The sequence below is a fragment of the Coturnix japonica genome, chromosome 1, assembly GCF_054131305.1.
Source record: "Coturnix japonica strain WE chromosome 1, WE-NBRP24, whole genome shotgun sequence".
NCBI lineage: Eukaryota > Metazoa > Chordata > Aves > Galliformes > Phasianidae > Coturnix > Coturnix japonica.
This window is the reverse complement of record NC_140663.1, coordinates 67,950,608-67,975,357: the sequence shown is the minus strand read 5'-3', so window position 1 is coordinate 67,975,357 and position 24,750 is coordinate 67,950,608. Positions and strand designations below refer to the sequence as shown.

At 39.1% G+C, this 24,750-nt stretch overlaps 1 long non-coding RNA gene across 15 annotated transcripts in view; it reads left to right on the top strand.

Moving 5' to 3' along the window:
• LOC146762491 (uncharacterized) overlaps positions 1-24,750 on the top strand; it is a 195,860-nt gene that overhangs the window by 145,935 nt on the left and 25,175 nt on the right. For all 15 annotated transcript variants that reach the window (XR_014936693.1, XR_014936685.1, XR_014936688.1 and 12 more), the window contains one exon: positions 7,359-7,470. This is a non-coding gene — a long non-coding RNA (uncharacterized LOC146762491). The remainder of the gene's footprint in view (positions 1-7,358; positions 7,471-24,750) is intronic.

The window sequence follows — 24,750 nt, the reverse complement described above, 5'->3', positions numbered from 1 at the left end:
AAGTAAATAAAATATGTGATGTTGTGTTTTATAATGGTGGTGCTCTTAAATGATACATGGTAGAGTTCTGGGTTGATGCTCAGACTATGTGTAGTTCAGTATTTGATTGTATATACCCTGAATTCCTTTTATACAAAGATAAAGGTTGGGAGAATACTTTTTTTATATATATTTTCATATGACACAGTGGGCCACTGAAAGATAAGGAGAATAGTGTCAAAAATTGTAAAATCCTACTTAGACAGTTAACAAAAGGCTGAACTTTCGAAAACACTCTGCACTATTGGCTTTGTCTGAAGCTAAGTACTGAAGCTAGAATGGGTTGGTGCTGAGCTCTCTTCATGATCTGATGTCAAGAGTGGGCTTCTAGCACTGGAAAATCTGCTTGGAGCTATATGTCCTTAGATAACACAAAAACTGTTTCAGTACAGGAAGTGAATACAGATTTTCAGTATTAATCCTGTATTTTAAACAATACAGGTTTCTGGGTTCGTTTGGCTTTTTTTGTAGTATTTTTTAAGGAGGCATGCAGTAAAGGGAAAAGAAACACCTCAGAAAGAATAAAATGCCATCATAAAGATGGAAAGGAAAAGAGAAATAAGAGAGAAGGTGTAAGAAAGAGCCATAAACAATATATTGCAGGCACTGAAAGATGGAAACCATAAAAAAGAACAACCATTAAGATATAAAAAGATACTACAGAAAGAACAATTATGGTATTGGCACGGGGCAGAAATGGCCAGATTTATGTAATAAGGAAGATCACTTATAGGTATATTTTTTTCAGATACGGTAGGAATTCAGTTTATTTCTAAGTTGAATTGGCAGAATGCTTCTTATTATCAACATAAGTGCAAGCTAAGCAAAAAATATCAAATACAGACGTGTAAAACTTGTGAATTTATAGGTCTTCTGGTGAGCACTTAAGTCTCACGTGTACTCAAGATCTGTACAGGTACAACAGAGGTATCTTAATCCAGAATACTTACATAATTCTGACTGACTGTTTCCTTTCTTGAAGCTGTATGCTGCTGTTCAGGCAGATTGAAATGGAGTGTTTTTCTTACACTTGGGCCTGGTACTCAACTTTTCTTATAATGCCTTATTAAAGGCTTTGTGAAGTTTGAAAATTTGTAGCGTTAAAAGAAAAACAGCATCTGGAGAGAGGTGCACTAGATGCTGTATAGTTTTTCAGCCTGGTTATATGTGAAGACAGGGTTCACAGCATGACTTAAAAGTCACTTCAGACCCTGAACAATATTATGCAGTAATTCTGTTTTCTTTGTGGAGATAATTAAGCCACACAACAGCTGTCTAGCCAATATCAGCTCTCTCCTACGCTGACCCAGGAGAACAGAGGCAAAGCAGAAATGATCTGACCAAATGACCACCGTTACTGGATGGCATGACTGGGGTGAGAAATTACGTTACAGACTCTGATAAAGTCACATTTGTTACCACTCTAAAGAGTGGTATTTATGCTGGTTATACTTTCATTCATTGTATTCTGCAAATGGAAGGGAGAAAGTCATTGTATGTCTGGAGAAAAGCAATATGGCTGTGCTAAGCACTGTACAAGCGCATAATGAAAGGTAATTCTCATGTCAGCACTGCTCAGTCTAGCTGTGTAAAAGAGACAGAAATGTCCTGTAAATTTAGTTTAAAGAGTAGCATAAGGTAAGCTATATCCAAATTAAGAGAGATTTAAGTGTGCGTCTGATGATTTTTCTTGAACCAAGACCATACGTATGCTAGAGGACACCTTTCAGTCACAGGTGTACTCTAATACCATTTCTGAAATTGTGTACAATCATTATTCCACAGAATGACAGAAGTATTTAGGTTAGAAGTTGAAGCTTACTAAAACCGCGTATGGTTTGTACAGTATCATCCTCCTCTATAAATAAATAGTGTATAACCTTTGTGCTCTGGAGGCCTAGTAAAGACCCTGGCAGGACATCACACAGCCTCTTAATATAACTTCCCAGCTATTTGTGGAACTCTGCCTTGGTGTCACTGAGAAACAAAGTTGGAGGTGACAGTTCAGATTTTGCATCCTCCTTCTGGAGAGCCATTTCAGTCACGCAGCCAATTGTGTCTCTTACTGTGCATTTATAGCTTAAGGAACCACTGGCAAATGAAAATAGTCCTGGGCACAGCAGAGATGGACAGAGGTTGAAGGCAAAGGTACGGCTCTGTTTTTACTTCAAGTTTCTGAAACTGAATGTTTGTTTACTGGGTTTCTGTTTCAGTGAACATGGTAGAGGGAATGTATGCTAGTGTGATGTAGTTCAGAGAAGATACAGTTTAGAATGTTAAAACATTTAAGTGAACTCCCAAATATCAAAGGAGCTATTCTATTAAAGTGGCATATTAAAACAAAATACAAGTATTCCCTTCCCTCCTTCATATTAGTTTCTGTCACTTTGATGATTGAAAATATTTTTTTCCTTATTTTTCAATTGCTGATCCTTTTCTGTACAGACAAATGAGCTTAGAAGTCTAATGAATTTTAACTTCTAAACTTAAACTTCTTTCTTCTCAGATAATGAAAATAAAAATGTGTAAAGTGCACATAGCAGAACTGTTTTCAGGTGCTCCATCTATCTTATTCTGGAGCTAGCATGTTACTGTTGGAAGAAAACATGCATCCAACTGCAGAAGTGCTTTCTTACGTCTTTTTGCTTGTCAGGGCTCAATTAAGCTGTTCATCCTCAGACTGTGAAGCCACCAAATGTGCTTCATGTTGATCAGCTTTTATTTAAAGGAGCAGTTTTGGAAATTCCTCAGTTTGTGCCTACTAAACACATTCCACAGGGGGAGTGGATACTGAGATCCTCCCAGGTCTCTAGAAAGGCTGGATTTCTGCCTGGCATGTGTGAACTTGTGCTCTGAGCCACCTGCCATAGCTCATTTCTGTATCCATCTTCCTTGGGCTACTGATCGTAGGTTGAGGACAGCAGTTCTCCTACCAGCCATGCTTTGGGCAGAGTGTTGGTATCTGCGGCCTTCAGGAAGAACAGAGGCCAAGAGGATGACACATAGACCAGCAGGTAGGCAAGCACAGCTCATCTTTCTGGGCAGTGGAACTGGAAAATGGATTTGGGCAACAGATGCACTCGTAGCGAGGACATAGATTTTTCTCTTGACTGGGGTTTGGTGCCTTTTTGGTGACTGGTCATTGTAAGCCTCTCTGAGATGTAGGCAGACCCATTCATACGTGTAACTTTTTTCATACATCTGAACTTTTCAGGTTATTCCTGTGTGCTGTTAATGGTGGACAGTGCAGTGTTTGTTGAATTTATCCCAGGCATTGTACTTTCACAGGATAGCAGTGCAGTTTAGGAGAATTTAAGGAGTACAGGTGAGAATGCAAGTTTGATTTGTATCGTGCTATTCCAGTGACACGTGCTGGAATGAGTTAGAGTGCTTATGATAAAGAAGCCACTGAACTCAGTGAAATGTTCTGAAAAATGTAATAATATGTCAGGCTAAAGTAGCATGTGCCAGTAGCAAGTAAGAAGCACAGGGTGATCTTTTTGTAAACTGAATTTTCCCTACCTTTATAGACAGTTTCTGTTTTGGGGGTTTTTTTTTGTTTGTTTGTTTGTTTGTTTGTTTTGTGGTTATACCTGCATTTAGTGATACATACTAGTTGATACATCATTTAGTTTACGTATTTAATCTAGATCCTTAGAGCTAGATGAAGATATGTTAGTGCCTAGTGTGTCTGCTCAGAGGACTATTCTTACACTGATCATACAAAGAAAATCAAAACAGAATATTTTCTTTTATACTCCATGATTATTCTGTTGTTTTACTGTTGAATTAATGAATCGTCTCTGCAAAACTTACAACAGAAATGTTAGAAGCCGCTGAAAAGGAAGCTCCAGTTTGTTTTATGGATTCTTCTTTGGTTTTTTTTCTTGCTCCTTTTTTATTACAAAATGCTGTATTTTCAGGTGGGTGAGAGAAAATGCTAAGGGCAGCTCTTGGAGCCGGAACACAGAGTCATTTTAGTCACTGGTCTTTGTGCAGATTGACTGCTCTTGATTTCACTTCCTTTTCTGTGTTGTCTGGTGTTAAAAATGGTGTGCAGTGTTTCAGAGTTCCAGAGTGTGTGGCCTCAGTTACATGGGTATATTCTGTGAGAATTAATAGTGCCAGTGGAACTCAGAGTTGATAAATGCTACTATTACCATACAATTACATATTAAACGTTACCTGCATTACCCTCTCAGGCCAACACACTGCACTCCCAGGGAAAAAACACATAACATGACATGTAGAAAATGAGAACATATTGAAATAGGATGTCTCCAGGATAGTCTAGGGAGAGATTAAACTGGATTTCAGCTCAAGTCTTGTGTAGGTAGATATGCCTGTGAAGAATTAACAAAATGGGAGACCTACAGGGATATGCCTAGCTTGCCATTTTTCCCCCAGCTGGTAGAATCTGGTACATCGTTTCTAATATAACACTATTTGAATATTGTCCTGTGTTTCAGTTTGCTTTTAATTTCTTTGAGAAAACAATTCTAAGGCTCGCTTTCTTTTCCCGTTGCTGTTTCTTTCAGCAGTGTCTGGCTGGTTGACGTACGAGAGGAAAAAGCGCTGTGAAATACAGTGCATAAATAAACAAAAGCAGTAAGGCTTTTTATGTGTTTGTTCCCTGCTAACTTCTTCTTGTGATTATTTATAACTATATGAAAACGAATGCTAAGAAGACACACCTGATTTACTTGTGCATATGAAGGAAGGAAAATATGGAGAATATTTCTCTTTTTAAGTCCTGATTGAAATCCATTGTGCGTTGTTGTTCTCCTGTTAGTAATGCACAGACAAAAGAGCAGACTGTCACCAATAGCGTTTCCTTAATTTGTATTTCAGGCAGTAAACGCGTAAAACATATATTTATGGATATGTACGTGCACAGATGAGCGTGCGTTAGTTGTAATGTGTAGTGATATAGTAAAGCTCGTGACAGTAAAGCAAAGGGAAATCCCTAGCAGTATTACAGTGCGTAGGTTGTGTTTACAGTCGGAGTAAACCTTTTTCAGTCTGTGAAATGAGCACTTATTGTTTGTAGGAATGCGAAATACAGTGTGAACACTGTCACCATCTTTTATGTGGAAAGCAATGAGTTGTTCTTAAGAGGATGTAGGATGCTGTATGTGGCGTGAGAAGGAGATAACCAGAACTCAGCTGGCCTCGAGAGTCTGGTTAAAAGGCTAGACATTCTCTGTATGAAGGATTAGGCTCACACTTGATTCTCAGTATTGGTTGCATAAAACTTTTCTCTCTATATAGAAGCAGAGCAGTTTGACTTGATAGGCTTGATGGTGAAAGCTAAGTATTGATTATCTTCTTTAAATTTCTTATTTATAATTTAGAAGGTTGTTTATTTTACTCTACATTAGCTTTCGAAAAATACTATTCATAAAAGATAATAGGGCAATGTCTGGAATATGGATTTACAGATTTTTTTATCCATTGTTGGAAAAACATATATGAAGAAAAGAAAACAGATTCCATTTCGGTCTGTTCAACTTGATGCTGTATGTTTAAGAAAACAGTCTATTCTTGGGATCTCAATTTGTACTGATAGTCATAAAAATGATTTTGAAGAGGGAAAGAATGTGTCAGGAGCACTTTCTGGAAAATGTAATTAGCAAGACTAAATACCACTTCTCCCTTAAAAATCAAATCACAGCAAAGCACCCCACAGAGAGAACTGTTCGTAGACAACTGCCAGAGTCCAGGAATATACAGATGTCTGTCTGAATGGGGACAGATGTAGTTCAGTTCACACATATCTTTTTTGTGTGAACAACATTTTTTTAAATTCACATGTGTGTTTTCAGTGCAGTGCTTCAAGAATAACAAATGCTTTGCCTATTCAGTACCTGCAGCAGAAGGAACGTAGTAAAAAATGTGTAATAAATTGTGTCTTAGAACTCAGGATCCTGATATACTTCCTTTGACTTGAAAGACACAATGAGGCTAATTGTGAATTATTTGAATCTATTGTAAGCTGCGTCAAATTTCTTTTTTAGATGTTTCATTGAATAACAACAGGAGCTGCTACTTAGAGTATTTTATTAATAATGTTTATGTCCTTAGGAGCACTGAAACGTGAGAAAAAGAAATCTGAGTGAAGTTATATTTTGCTGGTGTAGTGTTATTGCCTTTAAGATAGCAAGTCCCACCTGATTGTTCTTTAAGGAGCCATACCTTAAGAAAGACTGAAAGAATATACGAATAACAGCAACCAGAGCTCACTGATTATATGTTAAAAAGCTGTTTCCTTAACAAAAGAGTAAGCATAACATTATCTGAAATGCGAAAGTTGTAAAGTTTTAAAAGTAGTAAAAAACAGATCAGATTCCATCATGGGTGTGCTTTACTTCTTAATTAAGAGATATTTTACCAATGACATTTTCAGGCTTTTTCACTGTTGGTTTTCATTCCACTTCTGCCAGCAACCCTGTTTTTTTGTTTTGTTTTGGTTTGGTTTTTAAAACAGCTCCTGCTGAGAGAACATGTATTTCTATACAACATTCTGAAGAGGTATAAGGACCTGAAGATGAAAGGAAACCCCATTATTATGGTGTGTCCTTTCTTATCATGTGTAGTTCCGGTTTCCTGAAACTAAAATTACCTTCACAACAACTTTCTAATAGAGGCAGGTTTATTTTAGCTTGGATGTTTGGAGTAATTACATTCATAGCAAACACTTTTGTCTCTACAATTGGATTTTGCAGCTCAGTGATATTTTATTAAATGCTCTGAGCAGATAAGATACAACCTCTGAGCAGTTCTGAAAGGCAGTTTGGGATTATTCCTACTTTACAAGGCATACTGTAGGAAGTAGGTGATTTTTTTCCAAATGGCTGATTTCTTGCATGGGATGCAACAGGATTTCTTTACTTCAGATACCTGTGCCTTAATCTTCTAGCAGTGAGATAACAGCATACAAAATAAATATTCACTGCTTAAAAAACTGGAAAAATGTCAATTCCTGAATTCCAGATTCCCACTATAACTATTTCTAAAACAGCATGTCATTAAAAACACATCTTACAAGAGAAAATTAAGTGAGATTCAGACTTAGGCCTCAGTATAACCTGCGCTCTAAATGTTATAGCTAAGAAGCTTTTGTAGATTAAACCTTATCTTAAAATTGCCTTCACTTAGTTCCGTCTTGTATGGAGTCGGATATGATGAGTTGAGATGTTATCTTTAATAGCTCAGTGGAATTTTCAAGTGTATCACTACTTAAGTTTTACAGTGCTTAAGTTTCTGGAGGCATAGAGAATACAAGTAATTCTGAACAAAACTATTAATTTTTATTTTAGGTTCACTGATAAGACGCAAACCAGAATCAGCCTGTTGGTTATCTTTCCAGATATGATTCAGAGCTAATAATGGAGACTGAGAAGTACCGTGACTCCAAACAGAAGCATTTTGGTAAGTAAGTCAACTAAGTCTGTTAAGAGTTGAGAACATGGTCGTTGCTATGAGCAGATTTTTTTTATGCTCCTTCATAGTTAGAGTATACTTTTTTTAGAAACATTGCTAAAATCACAGGCCATTTACATTTTATAAAGTATTCGTGCCGTTAGAAAACAGGAGAATAAAAAACAGCACATTTCTGTAAGATAGTGTAGAATCATAGGATCACTAAGGTTGAAATGACCACTAAGATCCACCTAGTCCAACTGTCAAACCATCACCATAAACCATGTCACTCAGTGTAAAGTCTTCAAAACCTCCAGGGATGGTGACTCCCACCTCCCTGGGCAGCCTGTTCCAATTCCTTACCGCTCTTTTTGAGAAATTTTTCCTAACATCCAACCTGAAAGCCCCCCCAACACAACTTTAAAGGCTTTAGCTTTTGTCCTACTGCTCATCATGTGGGAGAAGAGGCCAACCCCCACCTCACTACAATCTTTCAGGTAGTTTTGGAGAGTAATAACATCTTCCCTGAGCTTCCTCTTCTCCAAACTGCAGCTATCCCAATTCCCTCAGCTGCTTCTCATAAGGCTTCTGTTCCAGACCCCTCACCAGCTTTGTTACCCTTCTCTGGACACACTCCAGGGCTTCAGTGTCTTTCTTGTAGCGAGGGGCCCAAAACTGAGCTCAGTACTCGAGATGCAGCCTCACCAGTGCTGAGTACAGAGTTATACTTAATTAGAACATCCTGCCACATCCTAAACTTCTAGAAAACTTCATAGCTCTTCAGCACTGTGTTATGGTTATAGTCAAATGAAACACATTGCTCTTTGTATCTATGAAGGTTCTGCATTCTTTCAGAATTAATTATTTGATGTTTGTTTCTGCTACACCTTTCTTGTTAAGCCTACATTCCTCTGCATGTCAGGAAGAATATATTCTTATATTCAACATCATCTGCTTTAGGAATTTCTCATTACATTCAGAACCATGTATTGGCTGCTATACAGCAAAAATTAAATAAAGCTAGTTCCACAACACACACCTAATACTTATCTATTCACTATCTAAATATGCTTTGCAGTCTCTTGATCTCCTTCCTGAACTCTTAAAAGCTTAATTTTTAATGTGGTAACCATATGGTTTTTCATACTGTTAGTTCTTAAGTGCACTGTTCCATTACACCTCAGGGATGGTTTGGTTGTGTTAATGTAGCTAACAGTGTAGCTTGACTTTAATAAAACCTACTGATGTGTTTAAAAGGGATAGAGAGGTCACACAGTTTTCCTTTTACACTAGTTGTGATCTGTATTTTTACATACTTACATTAAAGTATATTACATAATATATACATGAGTGATTAAAAGAAAAAGCTATGCCACTTCTGTGACACTCAAAGGTAGGGTGCAAGTATGCAGTCTGCATATGAACATGTAGATATCACCTAAAGATAAACTGAGTATGGATAGGTAGTTTCTTAGAAGGTGCTTGAGTGAGAGAGCCCAGTTCTTCAAGTAAAATAGCCCTATGTAAGAAACATTTGGATAAATTCTTTCTTACTTTTCCTCTATGCTGAACTCTTGTACAAGTATCTACTCACCCCACCCTTTTCCAGAATTTCTCTTCATCTTCTTTTTTGATAACTTCTACACTGCGTTGGTGTTCTTCACCCACACTGGGCCCAAATAGCAAGTAGGGGCTTCTAATTAATGATTACATCTTGTTATTGACTTTTTGGCAAAAGCAATAAGGAACAGATTATGTCTAGCATTGTACCATTGCTAAGGCATGAAAGTTTCTTCCTACAACTCCTAGCCTTCTTGATTTTCTTTTAGTCATACTGTTCCCTGACTTACTTTAGTGGACATTAGGTATCCTCTGAACTGGTGTGCACATGCAGTTCCTTGCCTTTATGTGTTTTATCTGTGTAAGTAGAGCCATGGAAAGCATCTTGTGTGCCTTAAAGTGATACTTCTTGGCAGCTGGGAGAGCATATCTGACGTACCATAATCTGGGATGCAAGCAGAAGAACAGAGACTGGCTATGAAGAGGGATTTCCAAAATATTGTTGTATTTCTCATGGTTCACACGTGAGGAAAAGACATTTGAGAAATGCATCCAATGCAATTATGGAGCCTGGGTTAGAATTGGAAGCATCTGTAATCCCTGTCTCAGTGAGGCACAACTGTAGTAGCACAGTGAATACTACTCTGTAGCACAGTGAGGTAGAGCTGTAGCTCTGTTTCTGTAAGGGTGCCACTGCAGCAAAATATTTCGGGCAACTCCCGATCTAAGGTATTACTATTCTGTTATCACAGTGCTCTTCTGACAGTCACACATGAACTTTACATTACTAGTGCATCAGAAAAAAGGTCATAGTTGCTTAAATAAATAACACTGATATTTTGCAAATGAGCAATTAAGTTATGAAGCTTATTTTCATATCGCAGATGGCATTGATGCCACTTTGCATTATTTACCACCTAACACTCCAGAGTGAATTCTTCTTGTCAAGCATGCAGCATAGCTTTGTTGTGGTAACATTCCTTGTGACCTCCTCAAGCATGGGCAGAGCTGATAGGAGTAAAGTTCTTCCTTTAACTACCATGTAGTTAGCTGGGTTGTCTTCGCAGCTTCTCTCTTTGCTCAGTCCCTTCCTCTCTTACACCATTCCTTCAGCAGCAGTCTCTTCTGATTCCTGGCACAGAAGTCTGGTGTCAGTGCAATGTGTGCCCTCTGCAGTAGCTGATTTCTGTATCAGCTGGCTTTTCCGAGACTCTGGAAACATTTTCTGCCTTCTTTGCCTCCTTATTCGTATCTTGAAAGTAGAACAGTACATGAAATAATTGTCTTGACAGAGGTCCCATTACTGAAGTCACCAGAGTGAGTGGTAAGCCTAGCCTCTGAAGTGATAAAAATGAGTGAAGAAGTGATAATGTCCCTTTACATTGCAGTTTGTCAGAAGGGATTCCAGGAGGGAAAAAGTTAAAAAAGAAATCCTGTGAAATTCAGAATTTGTTTTTTAAAATGCATGAGTCAGTGCTTACTGTAAAGGGTTTTTGTTGTTGTTGTTGTTGTTTTTTTTTTTTACTACAGACTGAGCAAGGAAGGAAACAAAACATTTGAGCTCTCTGTGTAAAGGCAGCTACTTTCTCTGTGTCTTTTTCTTTCGTCTGTTTAATTCCCAATACCCTAGAGATACAGTTTCCTCCTTCAGCAGGGATTGTGACCTTAAAAATAGCCAGTTCCAAAATAAACACAGCAAAAAAAAAAAAACAAAACCAGCACTCCAATTGTTTCACATATATGGTAAGTAATCAAACCTGCATCCTTGCTAAAGCTGAGATTCATAAACTTTAGAAGCTTTTGTTTCTCTGAGACTTTTGTTTCTCAGAGAAATCCATTAAAACCTTGGCTGCCATTTGCTAATGGCTTGTCCTTCTAATGGTTCTTACCACTGTGGCAGAATTTCCAGTGGATACACTTAGGCTTTGGCTCAGTGCTGAGAGTGCTCACATCACATAGGAAAGGGCTGATCCCAGGGTCTCCTCATGGACACCTCTGTATGGACTTGTCTTCTGCTGGAAGGTATCTCTGCTGCTCAGGGCCAGCTGTAAGAGCTGACGACTCTTCAAACAGAAAGCTTTTCCTATCACTTTTGCTTCTAGTTTTAAAATGCCATTCTGTGTTGCATGAAAGAGGAGGTGGCCCTACCCAGGTTCCCCATTTGGATTGAGACTTTGGTAGTCCCTCTGTCCAGGCAGACTTCTGGGCTGTCTCATTGCCACCACTGCCTTCACTTCCGTCTGCAATTAGACCAGAGTTCACAGTTTATACAAAAGTCTTTTCCAGGAAAGGAACTTACCTAGTGGGGGAAACGTCTTTCCCAGCTCCCTGTTGTCAAGAGCTGTACTGATCGTTCAGGAGCCTTCCAGTGGTGTGCAATTGATAAGGACAGGATAGGAGAAAGGACATTCAAGTCCACCAAATAAATCCCCTCTGACAAGCAAGAGGAATATTTTCCATGTCTGGACAGTGAGCAGTTGTCCTTATGCTCTTGCAGGGATAAGTTAGTCAGGTCTTACAAATGCTGCTCAGTGAGAAGTGTCTTCTGTCTTTGTTAAGAAAGACCTATTTAAAACCAGTGTAGATTCAAGAGTAATGGGCACTTGGATCTTCGAAAGCATTTCAAATACTTCTTCCACAAACACCAGTTCATACTTGTGCAGACTGTCACAAGATGGAAGCATACCCTGTGCTTTTCAAGGCCTGAATTCATAGTGCAGGAGTGACTTTCTATCTCTTCCCACATGAATTTGCCAAATCTGTGTAGCGCAGAAAATACTTGGGCACTCAAGTACTTTCCTCTGAATATAGTCTTAAATCTTTAATTTAATTAGAAAAAAAGTGCTAAGACATTTTGAAGTCTGAGAGCAGGACTATGAAACTTCTGAGATTAATGCAGACAGCTTGGTTTTTTTAGGTGTAGGAGAAAAAGAAACAGCCAGCAAATGAGCAGGGGGAAGCAGCAAACGAACATTTTGTGTACTTTTCCATCTAAGATGTAATAGTTTCTGAAGGTTTTTTAATCCATCGTGTTAGCCTAATCCCCAGGGAGCTCATTTTGAAATTAAATATACCAAAGCATTTATGATTTACAAAGAGGGAAAAAATACAAGCCTTAAAAAATATCATGTGTTTGATCTTTCTGTCACTATGAAAATATTGACAAAAGGCAAAAGAATGGCCTTCATTTAGATTATTATTGTTGGCTTGCTTTAATGCTTTCTTATTAAGGGCAAACTCCCATTTAGATGTGAGATTAACTCTTTCACTATTGTGAAGAAATAAGAAAATGAAAATCTGAACGTAAAACTCATGCAAGTAACAATTCTAAACTAATTTGTACGTGATTCCTACTCAGAAACGTGACCTATCAAAAGGAACCTTTTAAAAGTGAAAAATGTATATGAAATAGATTATGCAGTGCATATGCACAGGCCGCTCTGTAAACTTAGAAACATGGTGTTAATTACGCAGTCATCAAAGTAGTTAATAAATACTTTATGGAGGGGATAAAAAGGAATATTAAAAATCTTATGTACTCTGAGCCTGCATCTGTACAATAAGAATCTATCTGCACTGAAAAGGGAGTTAACTGGAGACCCACCTCAGCTGTTACTTCAGTCACCCATAAAGTGACTCACTTGAGTCAGCCAATCCATTGGTTTTGGGAGCCTGATTTGAAGAACAAGTGCTACTGATATTTAAATGGGTAATGCAATAGAGAAGTGGCGAGAGACTTGAAACTTGAGTTAACACAGTGTATCAGCTGCTAATCCAGTCGTGCTGTGCCACTAATCAAATCATTCTGGTAGTCCAAGCACTGTTCTTCAGTGGAGTCACTGTCACACAAGTAAGAACTAGGTTGAAGTCTGTGCCAAAAATGTGTCTTAGCAAAACTTAGCCAAGCCAAGGTCTGTCTGGCCAGTCTGGGTCCCAGAACCTGTCTGCATGTTAGCAGTGTGGGGGGTCAGTTTCTAAGGCAGATAATCCAGTCCCTTGCACATACCATGCATTGGCTATGTTGCTTCCGCCACTACCCATTCTTGTTAGTTTAAACCCCTACTCAGATAACTTAAACCACATTAAGGTTAGAAGGAGAATGATAACTTAGCTCTGCATTAGTAGTGTGATGCCTAATGTTCCAGGGGAGACAAACTTGAAGATCAAGCTATCTGTTGTTGCATTACACAGAGACAGATACAGATGTTATGCTGTCATCCCCAAATTGCTGAAAGAAATTGCTAATTTGAACTATTTATTCAATTGAATTCCCTCTGAACTAACATTAATAAGAAAGCTAACTGTGTTGTTATCACTTCAGTGTCTGAAGAAGCATGTTGGCCAGAATGCCATATGAACAGGAATGTCTGCTGGGATATTTAATTTCATTTCCCTTGACAGTGTGTAGTTGTTCTCTTTTATACATTCTCTATTAACTGTTAGTGAACTGTGTAACCTTGTAGAATTGGAAGCTGTCACTCCAGGCCAGCAGAAAGCACACAGAAATCCATATCTGAAGAACATGCGTACAGAATTTGTAGTTAGCATTTCACTCCAGTGAACCAACATGTTCACAATTTCCTTCTCATAATTTCCCACCAGCTTTTTGTTTTGTTTTGTTTTTTCTTCACTCACCAATACTCTTCCTTGTCTCTGCGAATGAGAGTAATCTTTAGGACTATTTCTTACCCTTTGAGGACCTTTCCTGCAAAGGTACATCTCCTTTACCTCATCTGCGTAGACTGGTTTGAATGCTACTTGCTGAGATGTACAGAAACAACTCTTGACAGTTCGTGAACCTTTCATCACTACCTCACATCTGAATTTAACCGATGCCTTGTACAGAGATCTTAGCATTTAAAACTATATCATCACAACACCACCTGCATTGTTATGGTTATGTGTTTTGTAGTGGAGTTAACAGACACAAATTCGATTGGTTTGCCATGGGGAGTAGTAGGAAGTATATTAAAGTTTATGGTAAGCAGTTAGCTTGTGTTTAGTGTTGTGGATGAGAAACACCACTTCCATGCAAAATGCTTTCACTGTACAGGTATCTCACACCTTGTGTTGTTTTGTTGGTTGTTTTGGTTTTTTTGTTTGTTTGGTTTTTTTGTGTCAACTTCTTTTCTTGCTGTATTTTGTGTCTTCGGAGTTGAGGATAGATTTTTCCCTGGAGCCTGCAGTATTTAAAATATATGGGGACACTGCTTTATTAAAACAATTATTTTAGTTGTCATGGCAACTGGTTTTACATAAATGATGAAGAGAAAGTGATAATAGGATACATTTGGTCATAATGGTAAACCCACTGCTTTTTACATGAACAAGAAAGTACTCTGGAGTTTCTTGTTGTTGTAGTTCATTTTATTAGAGATTATTTTTTTACAGCTTAATATTATCTAGGTTCACAATCAAAAGATACTGCATATACACTTGTATACTCATCACGGTATCCATTTCTCTCATCTGTGCAACTATTAAGTTCCTCCACTAGGAAACATATTTATCAAATATGGATGCAGAACAGCATCCAAAAAAAAAACATCCAGACATTATACTTCGTAATTGTCTGTAAAATACTCTCCTGCCCTTCTCCTAAACTTCACTCAGTCAAATAGGCAGTAACTACAACATGAGGGAGAATGGAGTAGTAACTCCCAAAGAGATCTGTTTGAAACACTTTGTTATAAACAGTTAATTTTCTTACAGCTTTGCTGTGTTAAAGGATAAAGTCCCAATGTGACTTCCATCTACAAGAAGGTCCGTAAGGAGGATCCAGGGAACTACAGGCCTGCCAGCCTGACCTCGGTACCAGGGAATGTCATGGATCAGATCATCCTGGGTGAGATCACACAGCATGTGCGTGGCATCCAGGAGATGAGGCCCAGCCAGCACAGGTTCATGAAAGGCATTTCATGCTTGACAAACCTCATGTCCTTCTACGACTGGGTGACCAGACTGGTAGACAAGGGAAAGGCTGCTGATGTAGTCTGCCTAGACTTCAGCAAAGCCTTTGACATGGTCTGTCACAGTATTCTCCTGGGGAAACTGGCTGCTTGAGGCCTGGACAGGTGTACCCTGGCTAGAGGGCCATGCCCAATGGGTAGTGGTTAATGGAGTTAAGTCCAGCTGGCGACTCATTACAGGTGATGTCCCCTGTCTTGTTTAGTATCTTTATTGATGACCTAGATGAGGGGATTGAGTGTACCCTCAGTAAGTTTGCAGATGACACCAAGTTGGGAGGTGGTGCTGATCTGCCTGAGGGTAGGGAGGCCCTTCGGAGGGGTCTAGATAAGCTGGATTGCTGGGCTGAGGTGAATGGGATGAGGTTCAACAAGGCTGAGTGCTGGATCCTGCACTTTGGTTACAATAAGCCTATGCAGCACTATGGGCTTGGGGCTGAGTGGCTGGATGACTGTGAAGAGGAAAGAGACATGGGGGTGTTGGTTGATGCTTGGCTGAACATGAACCAACAGTGTGCCCATGTGGCCAAGAGGGCCGGTGGTATTAGAAATGCCACACTATTAGAAATAGTGTGGCCAGCAGGAGCAGGGAGGTAGTCAACACCCCTACTCAGCACTGGTGAGGCTACACCTTGAGTACTGTCTTCAGTTTTGGACTCCTCACTACAGGAAAGACATTGAGGCCCTGGAACATGTCCAGAGAAGGGCAATGAAACTGGTGAGGGGTCTAGAGCACAAGTCTGGTGAGGTGCGGCTGAGGGAGCTGGGATTGTTTAGTCTGGAGAAGAGGAGGCTCAGAGGAGACCTCATTGCACTCTACAGCTTCCTGAAGGGAGGTTTTGATGAGGAGGGGTTTGGCCTCTTCTCCCAGGCAACAAACAGGACCCAAGGAAAGGGCCACAAGTTGTACCAGAGGTGTTTAGATTAGACATAAGGAAAAACTTTTTCTCTCAGGGAGTGGTCAGGCACTGGAATGGCTGCCCAGGGAGGTGGTAGAGTTGCCATCCCTGTCAGTGTTCAAGAGGCATCTGAATAAGGAGCTACAAGATATGGTTTAGTAGCTTGTGGTAGCAATGGTAATGGGAGGACAGTTGGACTAGAGGATCTTGTAGGTCCTTTCCAGCCTTGTGATTCTATGATTCTATAGCTGGAGAACAAGAAGCATACTGGGGGACATTTTTTCTAGAATCAGCATATATAATTTCCAGCATTCACAAGTGGTTAAGAAATAGTATACCAGAGCAGACCAAAAACCAATGCTGACAAAATTTAGAGTTTTTTTCTTTCTCTAGGGATTTAACAGTAGAATCAAATTTAAACAATATTAGTGTTTTTCACTTCTAAAAACATTTACAGTACTTATAAATATGTATTAAAGAAATTCAACATATTATAATTAACAGCTTTTTTCTTTTTAACCCCAATACCTGGTTTTCAGTATGATTTCTAAACCCCTCTTCAAATTTTTGCGTGTTGTTTTCTTAATCTTTATATTGCAAACACCCTGCAATTGTTCCTTTTCTAACATATGACAAAACAAAGTTGATACCACTGGTGTAGACCAGTGGTGACTATGTGAATGGTATTCGTCCATACTCTGTTGACTCTCTGGCTTATATTCTAGCATTTATTGCTACCAGTAGACTGAGGCTGCTCAAAGTTCAGCATTAGCTGGCTGTCACAGAATATCACAGAGATTCACAGCATCATGAGCTAGTATGATACACCTCATGGAGGTACTGGAAGTGACTCCAAGCCATTTGTTTTGTCAGCCCTGAAAACCTGCAAATATAGTGGAGACAGGTGAAAAGTGCTATTTTAAAAGAAATACTGCTTCAGTGTGACTGTTTGGCCTTTTTAACTGGCATTGCCCTACTTTAAGAGCTAGCACCAACTTCTCTCTCATTTTCTCCTGTTTGTTGAAAGTAAGTGTTGATAGCCTTGGTGGGGAGGCTGTAATACAGCAGATTTTCCTGTGGGGACAGCACTGCATAACTTCCAGAAATACATGACCAGTTGCAAGAAAAGTAGCGGGCAGGGAAGTTAACAAGTACTCTGCTGTCTATTCTCAGGTTCCTTACTTTGATAAGTAAAAAGTGTCATACAAACATGTCTCCATCATACCTCCCTAATGTTTTTATTAAACAAAATAAAGCAGAACAGCATAGTGTGGAAACTTCTGGTTTCTTGAGTCTCAGCAGGTAGAACTCAGTGTATTCATTTCCCAGGAGCTCATGCAAATGTATTGGTTTGGTTTTTTTTCATAATCTTTGTCTTGCTGTGTTTAAGTTTGCAGCTACTGGATTCTGCTGTAAGTCTGAAGTTCAAAGGAACCCAGACACCCTTGGTAAAATATCAGAGAAACCACTGAACTTCACCTGCCTTTGCAAGGAAATCTTGTGAAACCATGAGTTTCCCACACTTCCAGCGTGAAACCCTATGTTAAACTCAGAGCTTCTTTTCTTCTACCTCAGATCCTCTGAAGGATCACGGCCCTGAGGGAATGTCTTCATCAGCTTTGGCCTGTTTTCAGAGTTGTAATGAAACTCAGAATTCTTTCCATTGGAGGACTCTGTAACAAAAGCAAAGCACAACTGTAATCCACATAATGTTTGAATCAGTGGTTTTAGAGATGGTTCGTAACCTTTGAAATGTAGCATGTATGCACTAAGCTTGTCAGGCATTCCTATTTTCACAGGTCTGTTTGTGTTTTGAAGGAGCTGTGCTACGTGTTGTCACAGCAATGCGGCACATTTCTGGCCCCATCACAAAGATATGGGACACTGAAATAAATGTCTCAGGGAAATAACATCTCCCATAAAACACAGAGGGCTATATTGTGCTGTAAGAGACCCTTCACTGGCATACCACAGAGGCTGCAAGCTGCTAGTCTCTTCAGATGCATCTCTGTCTGGGCTGGCTGCAGCAGCATTTGCAGTGGGACCTCCACCACATGTGAACAGCATTGCACATATGCCCAGCCAGAATGGCTTGGGCTCTGCAGTGGGGGCACGCTGCAGTAATAGTTCTCCTTCTGTCCTCTTGCATACACTGCAGGTCCAGCCTGCCGGAACAAATCCCCTTTCACTTGCTGTATCTCTTCTAAAGTGCAGTGCGTAGGCTGGAAATCTCTCTCATGTAAAGACACAGAGAGAAACAGTGTTACTGGTTGATCTGTTACTGCTGTAGGTAAACTATAGGCTAAATTTTAGCCTTTTCTGAGAACATTTGACCCTCTGACTCTGGAGCTGAGTCATTTTCTTTAAGTGCAATCAGGCACACCAGCTTCCTCTCGTTTACCACCAGGACACAAAGTTTTGAAGTAAGCCTCTCCAGGCTGTTTATCCAGGGAGCTGGTTCACTCTGTTGCTTGCACTTACACCTGGTGAACAAGCTTCCAGCTTTTGAGGGCCAGCCGCTTCTCCCAATTCCTCTGACCACTCTCTTTGCCTGTTTTGTGGCTTGGTCTGTTGGATTGGAGTAATGGTGTTGAACTGGACTGCAGGCATTGGTAAGAAAAGCAGAGTGAGAGGTGTGTTTCTTTAGCCTTGCTTCTTCTGATGTCAGTATACCCATGTAACACAGTTTTTAATGAGGGCTGCTCTGAAAGTAATGCCTCCTCTTTTATTGTATTGCCCCACGACATCAGAGGCGGATGTTGATCATACGGCAGCAGAGCCATCCCACCACTTTTCCATTAAATGTTGTTGCTATGTGACAGATGGCAGCAGAGGGGCAATCTGACAAAATGACACCTGATGTCTGACACAGAAGTGCATATAAAGCAAAGCTGTGTTGTTGAATTCCTCCATGCAAAAAAAATATGTCATCCATTGATATTCACTAATGCTTGCTTAACCTTTATGGAGACCAAGCAGTGGATGTGAGCACAGTGAGGCAGCGAGAGGTGCCTTTCAGCACTGGTGACAGCAGCATGGAAGACAAGCTTTGTTCCAGACAGCCATGCACAGCTGTCAGACCATGAAATGAAGAGTGTCCAGATCAGCTCATCTGTGACAATGCTGAAAAACAGTTTTGTAGCTGGTAATTTTCTGTCAGTGTTACTTTGTTCTTTGTATCCATTGTCATTTCCATGGAAATCAATAGAACTTTTGCAGCAACGTATATATTTTAAGTTCTTATGGGAGTTTTTTGGTTTTGGTTTGGTTTAGGGTTTTTGTTGTTGTTGTTGTTTGCTTCTTTTGCAGAGGGAACAGTGTAAGAATGCCTGACTCTTGAAACCTAAAATTTGGCAGGTGCCTAACTTCTTATTAAGAAGCATGTGCTTTGAGGTTTTTAGCTAAATATCTGCACATCTGCCTCTTAGGGTGCATCAGCTATTAATAATTCTAGGAACAATGTGATAGGCATACAATCTGGAAGGGAATATTAAGTCCCTATTAAAATTGAATATATATATTTTTTTGCTTATATTAGCCATACCATTACTTTTTTTTTTTACTTTTTTTTTTTTTTTTTTCCATTTTTGCTGCTCCTAGCTTATTGTACATTGAAAAGAAAAGGTATCTGCAGAGATAGAGAAAGATTCCCCTTTTTAAATGCTCATTTGCTGCTTTTGGTGAAAGTGGTTTAAAGGCTGTGCTGAACACGGTGAAGTTCCTGGAGTTGTAATAGAAAACACTATTTTCTAGACTTTCAAGGAAGGAATGTGGTTAGGATTATAGCGACTGAGTGTGGTCTTGACTCCATATAGTGCATAGTACATAGGGGGACAGATGAGCCATTGCTCCAGTAGGTGAAGAGCTGTACTTCAGTTTAAAAAGGGCCATGCCGGGCTATATTTTACACACATGGGGGTTAAATATGGTCAGATTGCGTCTCAGTATGGCGTTGTTTCAACTTTTCTGCGAAGTTAGATAAAGGATTTGCTTAAAAGCTCAGTAGCTGTAATGTTACATGCTCCTTTTGGCTCCTCAAATTGCTTCTTTTCATTCAGTGCATTTCCATTGTTCCGTTAGCTTTTAATGAGACAGTTACAAAATGTCTGCCTCGCTCTGACCGCCATTTTGTAGCCTGATTGTTGGATAATGAAGACTGTGAGAAACAGAAAATAAACAGCATGGCACGGAGGAGATTTCAAAAGGAGTACAAACTCTGCATGTTTTATTTAGATGCTTAATTGTTGCCGACTGGCTGCATTTAAACAAGTGACTTCACAGTGTCTGGAAGAAGACCAGCTCCTGAATTTGAGGAGCTGACCTTGGGTAGATGCCATCAACTGTTCTTTTCTATTGGCATGAACGTGCTGCTGGCAGGATCTCCCTGTAGCTGCAGTCGCTAACCCGGCTCTGAATCAGAACCTGCTTGCATTGCACTAGGCCACCAATTTATGCTATTTATTATGAGTATTGTTCACAGACCCTTCAATGACAGAGATTTGATCTACAGTATATATGATGTTTAAAAATAAGAACCTTCAAAGTCACTATGATTAAGCTTATCCTATAGAGCAACCAATGTTGTTCAGAAAAAAAAAAAAAAAAGGGAGGAAGGGAGGTTCCAAGTTTGCTGAAAGCAAACTGAAAATGTACTACAGGAATTGAAGGGATACTGTGGAATTGTTATTGTGGTCCTATGGATGGGGTGCTAACTGAGGAGTGCAGTTAGTGGTATTTGTTTCCTTTATGAGAAAGTCTTTTCTGTGCATAGAATGTGGGCCGGGGGGGGATGGTGAAGGACGCTTTACATTCACAGTAGGGTGCAGATTCAAAGCTGTTTAAAATTCTGCCATATCTTAATGATAATAGTTAATCCTAGTATCAGAACGGTACTTCTATTTTTAAAAAGCAATCAATCAATCATTTTAATACACTGCACCCTTAGTGCCAAACACCTCAAAAAATGGTGTATACAATAGTCAAAAAGCATACGAAACTACTTCTATAGAATTATTCTTCCTTTCTTCTTTACGCAGACTTGCACAGTAAGAACTCAAAGCTGATGGAAAAAATCTGGAATTATATAATGGAGTGAGTGCTTTGAGTAAGACTAGTTGCCATGTCTTACTACTCTAGACTGAGTGAGGAGGGGCGAAGAAATTGCCACACCTGATTGAAGATCTGTGTACTGGGCTTTCTTGGGTATTGCTGGCTTGTAGGGTGGAAGGTACATACTGACGCCTTACTTTACTTTAGGATAATGGCTTTGAAAATTGCTTCTTCCCATTTTCTTCTCAAGACAGCTTCCTGTGTCTACCAGATTGTTTTCAGAGAGCTGTTAGTATGGACGTCATGCAGATGTAGGTAATTGTACGTAAAAGTTAGTTTCTGCTGCTGCCACAATGATGCACACAAAAACACAGTAGTTGCTTATGCATGTGTTCTTCACCTACAAAATAAGGATTGATATTTCTTTATCATGTGTGTAAGTTAGTTGAAGCCCTTGCAGTGCACTAGAAATACACTTTTTACTGTCATTAGTGACAAAAATGTGAACTACGTAACTCAGTAATAGTAATGATTTAAGATTAATGATTTAAGAACTCAGACGACTTTTATCTTTACATAAGTGTGAAGGTATCAGCTTCAGACTCCAGAGAATATACTTCTATAACTACATCACCTACATTTTTATTTACATATAGGTTATCTCATAAGTTGATATTTTCTTCAGTTGCTCACTGAATTTCAAACAATCTGCGACTGACCCTCACCCCATTGTATTGATGAAAGGCTCTGGTTTTTTTTGAAGATCAACAAGAGGCAGTGATATTTTTTGTCATCATACTGATATGACCATTGCACTGGACCATTCTCCATTTTTGTAGTGTCTCTTTGTTATCTTGCAGAGAGTTCTACATGTCAGCAGGCCTCTGTGTCTGCAGAAGTCATTCCCAGTCTGTTTTAGTTCTCTTAGGTACTCCTACTAGAGCACGTCTGACAAATCAGGATTTTTCTTAGCTTTTTTCTTTTATTTCTGAAGAGCAGTTATAGATAGAGGAGATATCTAGATGTTTTATCTTTTTTTTTTTTCATTTACAGTTGCCATTTCTGCTCTGTTTTGTTTTGTTATTTTCTTAAATCAGTGTCACGGCTGTAGAATGCTTTGCACTATCACAACAGGGAGTTTCCTAAGGAGGGTTAGCCATGTACATACATAACAGTAGTCATGTCATGGTTGCAACTATAATCAGTGTTTTCATTTATGTTTCACATGTATCTCAGTCAGCTTCAATTTCACAAACTCACTGTTTGATTTCCATCTGCCACTATTTAGATCTTTATCCATTGTCTTTGTTGAGCGAAATGTAAATCTAGTGACACTTGAGTCACATTTTACATTGACATTGCTTTCAGTTTGGTCAGACTGGTTTTTTTCCTTTCTATATTCACTAATTGCTTCTTCCTTGCATGTTTTATCCAATGTATATTGCAGTTCTGGTGTACTTTCCAAAATACTGCTCTGAAGATCAAAAGGTGGTTATGCTAGTCTTTGAAGAAAGATGTGTTGAACCCACTGCTGTCATTGTCAGTAGCAGAGGTAGTGAATGCAGAGTTTGGATCAAGCACCCCACAGACAAGACAGTCCAGTTGGTGACTCCTGTACCATCATGGGTTGCAAGATGGTGGCAGTTCTGATTATGCAGGTGAAAGAGGAGTCCGAAACTTTGACCATTTCTCATGTTCAAGTATGGGAAGATGCTCCAGGTTTCTGCAGAATCTCATTCTTTGACCCATGTGGCTGAGAGCCATTAAAACTTTGCTTGAAATGCCATTCTTTTCTGTGGGCCTGTCTCCCACCTAATTCTGGTCATGATGTTTGAGATCTACTGAGTCATTCTCTGCCCAAAGTCATTTCACATGAATTATTAATTTCTAACATTCTTGTTGCTCTGACAATAAAGGGGGAAAGTTCTGAAAGAGCATTTAGGTTTCAGTTGAAAAATATCTTCTACAAATTGGTGTTTGTGTCACAAGAAGAAGCTGAATGGAAAGCAAATTTATTTAAGCTAAAATTAGTGACAAAAGAGCAAATGAACTGGAATCAGATCATAGGTTACAGAAGTAAGACATCTGTATTTCTAGTCAATTCTCTGAAGGTATAACTAGGAGTTAATAAGGTTTGCTTTCCTCTTACAAAAGGCCGTATTTTTAACTTAGTGTCTCCAGTCAGCTTCCTCAGGGGATTAATAAGTGTTTTTCCATTAGTTCAAAATGACCACGTTGGAACTACAAGGTGGTTTGTGACAGTGCATCTTAGCCTCATGTGTAACCGTAACAGCATATTATTGTGATTTTTGTGTGTAAAGACTTCCTTCCTAGGGACAGTTACCTTAGCAAGCAGAATATGAGTATTTATCCTAAGACTTTTTAAAAACATTTACTCCTTTGATAATCCATATCTTAGGCAATATCTCAAAGGATTTTTTTATTATGATTATTTTTTTTAAGTAGCAATAATGAGGGCTTACATTTTATGCTTGTTTTTGGCAGCAAGGCCTTGGACTTGGTCCCTTAGGTCCCTTCCCATTACATATTTAATTTTAATAGACAGCAAGCATGTTCTGCTTCCTTGAGATGTGTCTGCTATGTTGACATCTGGAAAGCAGCCATGTGAGGTTCCATGCATAGTTTTTGCAAGCGCCATTTGCTGGTGGAATGAGCCAGAGCAGACACCTCTTTTGGCAGAACTTCGTTGCCATCTATTTTTAGTTGAACCTTAGTACATCAAATTACTGTGTGTAAACCACCAGTATGGCTTGAAGGCAGGCACTGAAAGAAGAAAGGCAGGCATTTTGTCTGCACTGTACCCAAAGTGCTTAGTGGTAAGTTGTCCACATGTATGTTCCACGGACTACTTCCTTCTCATTAATAGAACATCAGAAACTGCATTCCATGTTGACAGAGAAACTGAGAGGTGAGAGGGTCTTGCAGTTTCATTTCTGGTATCCTCATGACACATTGGTGCATGTGGAAAGTTCAGAGGACAAATGCAGGCTAGAATATGCCCGTTCTGAAATAACATAAATTATGTACTCTAGCAGAGCACTCAAGAGTGCATCCAGTAACTAAATAGGTAAATAACTCTAGTTTTGAGTCTCTCAGCTGACATCTATTAGCTTTCAAGTAATTTGAGAAGGACTGTTGACTATTATTCTGTCCAAAGCAAGGGAACAGCGTAGAGTTTTTTTGCCCTGAATGTTAAGGTGACAGAAAGGATGAAAAAATCTGTAGATTCCCTGCAAAACTCTGCAGTCTCTATTCAAAAATGCCTTTTTCAGAAGTTGGCTGAAATAGCTCATTTTTTCTCGTGCTCTTTTTGCTTTTTTAAGTTACTGCACTTTTGTGCGTCAAATAAATTTATATACATTTTCAGTTCATACCTAAATATCTGTGGCATAAATGAAAGACCTCATAGGCCTCTTAGTAGGGTACATTGTTAATAAATGTTTTTATTCTTCATACAATTCTGTGCTTTGTTTGCCTGAGTGGTGGAGGACAGACTTTCACAGTCGAGTGTCAGTCAAGTGTCTGATTATTTTTTTTCTGAGCCTTTTATGGGAAGATGTTCGATATGGGAAGGCAATGGCACTCAAAACTTGAGTTGTATCTGAATATTTGATGTCCTGCTTATGCAGAATATATTTGCTACACAATTGAAGCTCCAAAAGCTCCATGAAAAAAAAAACCAAAAAACGATCCTTTTTCTTAAACATGCTTGGATTTCTTTTGTAATTGATTAATTAATTCATTAATTTTTAATGTTAAGTAAAAATGTTCTCCTGTTGAATATAGGTTACAAT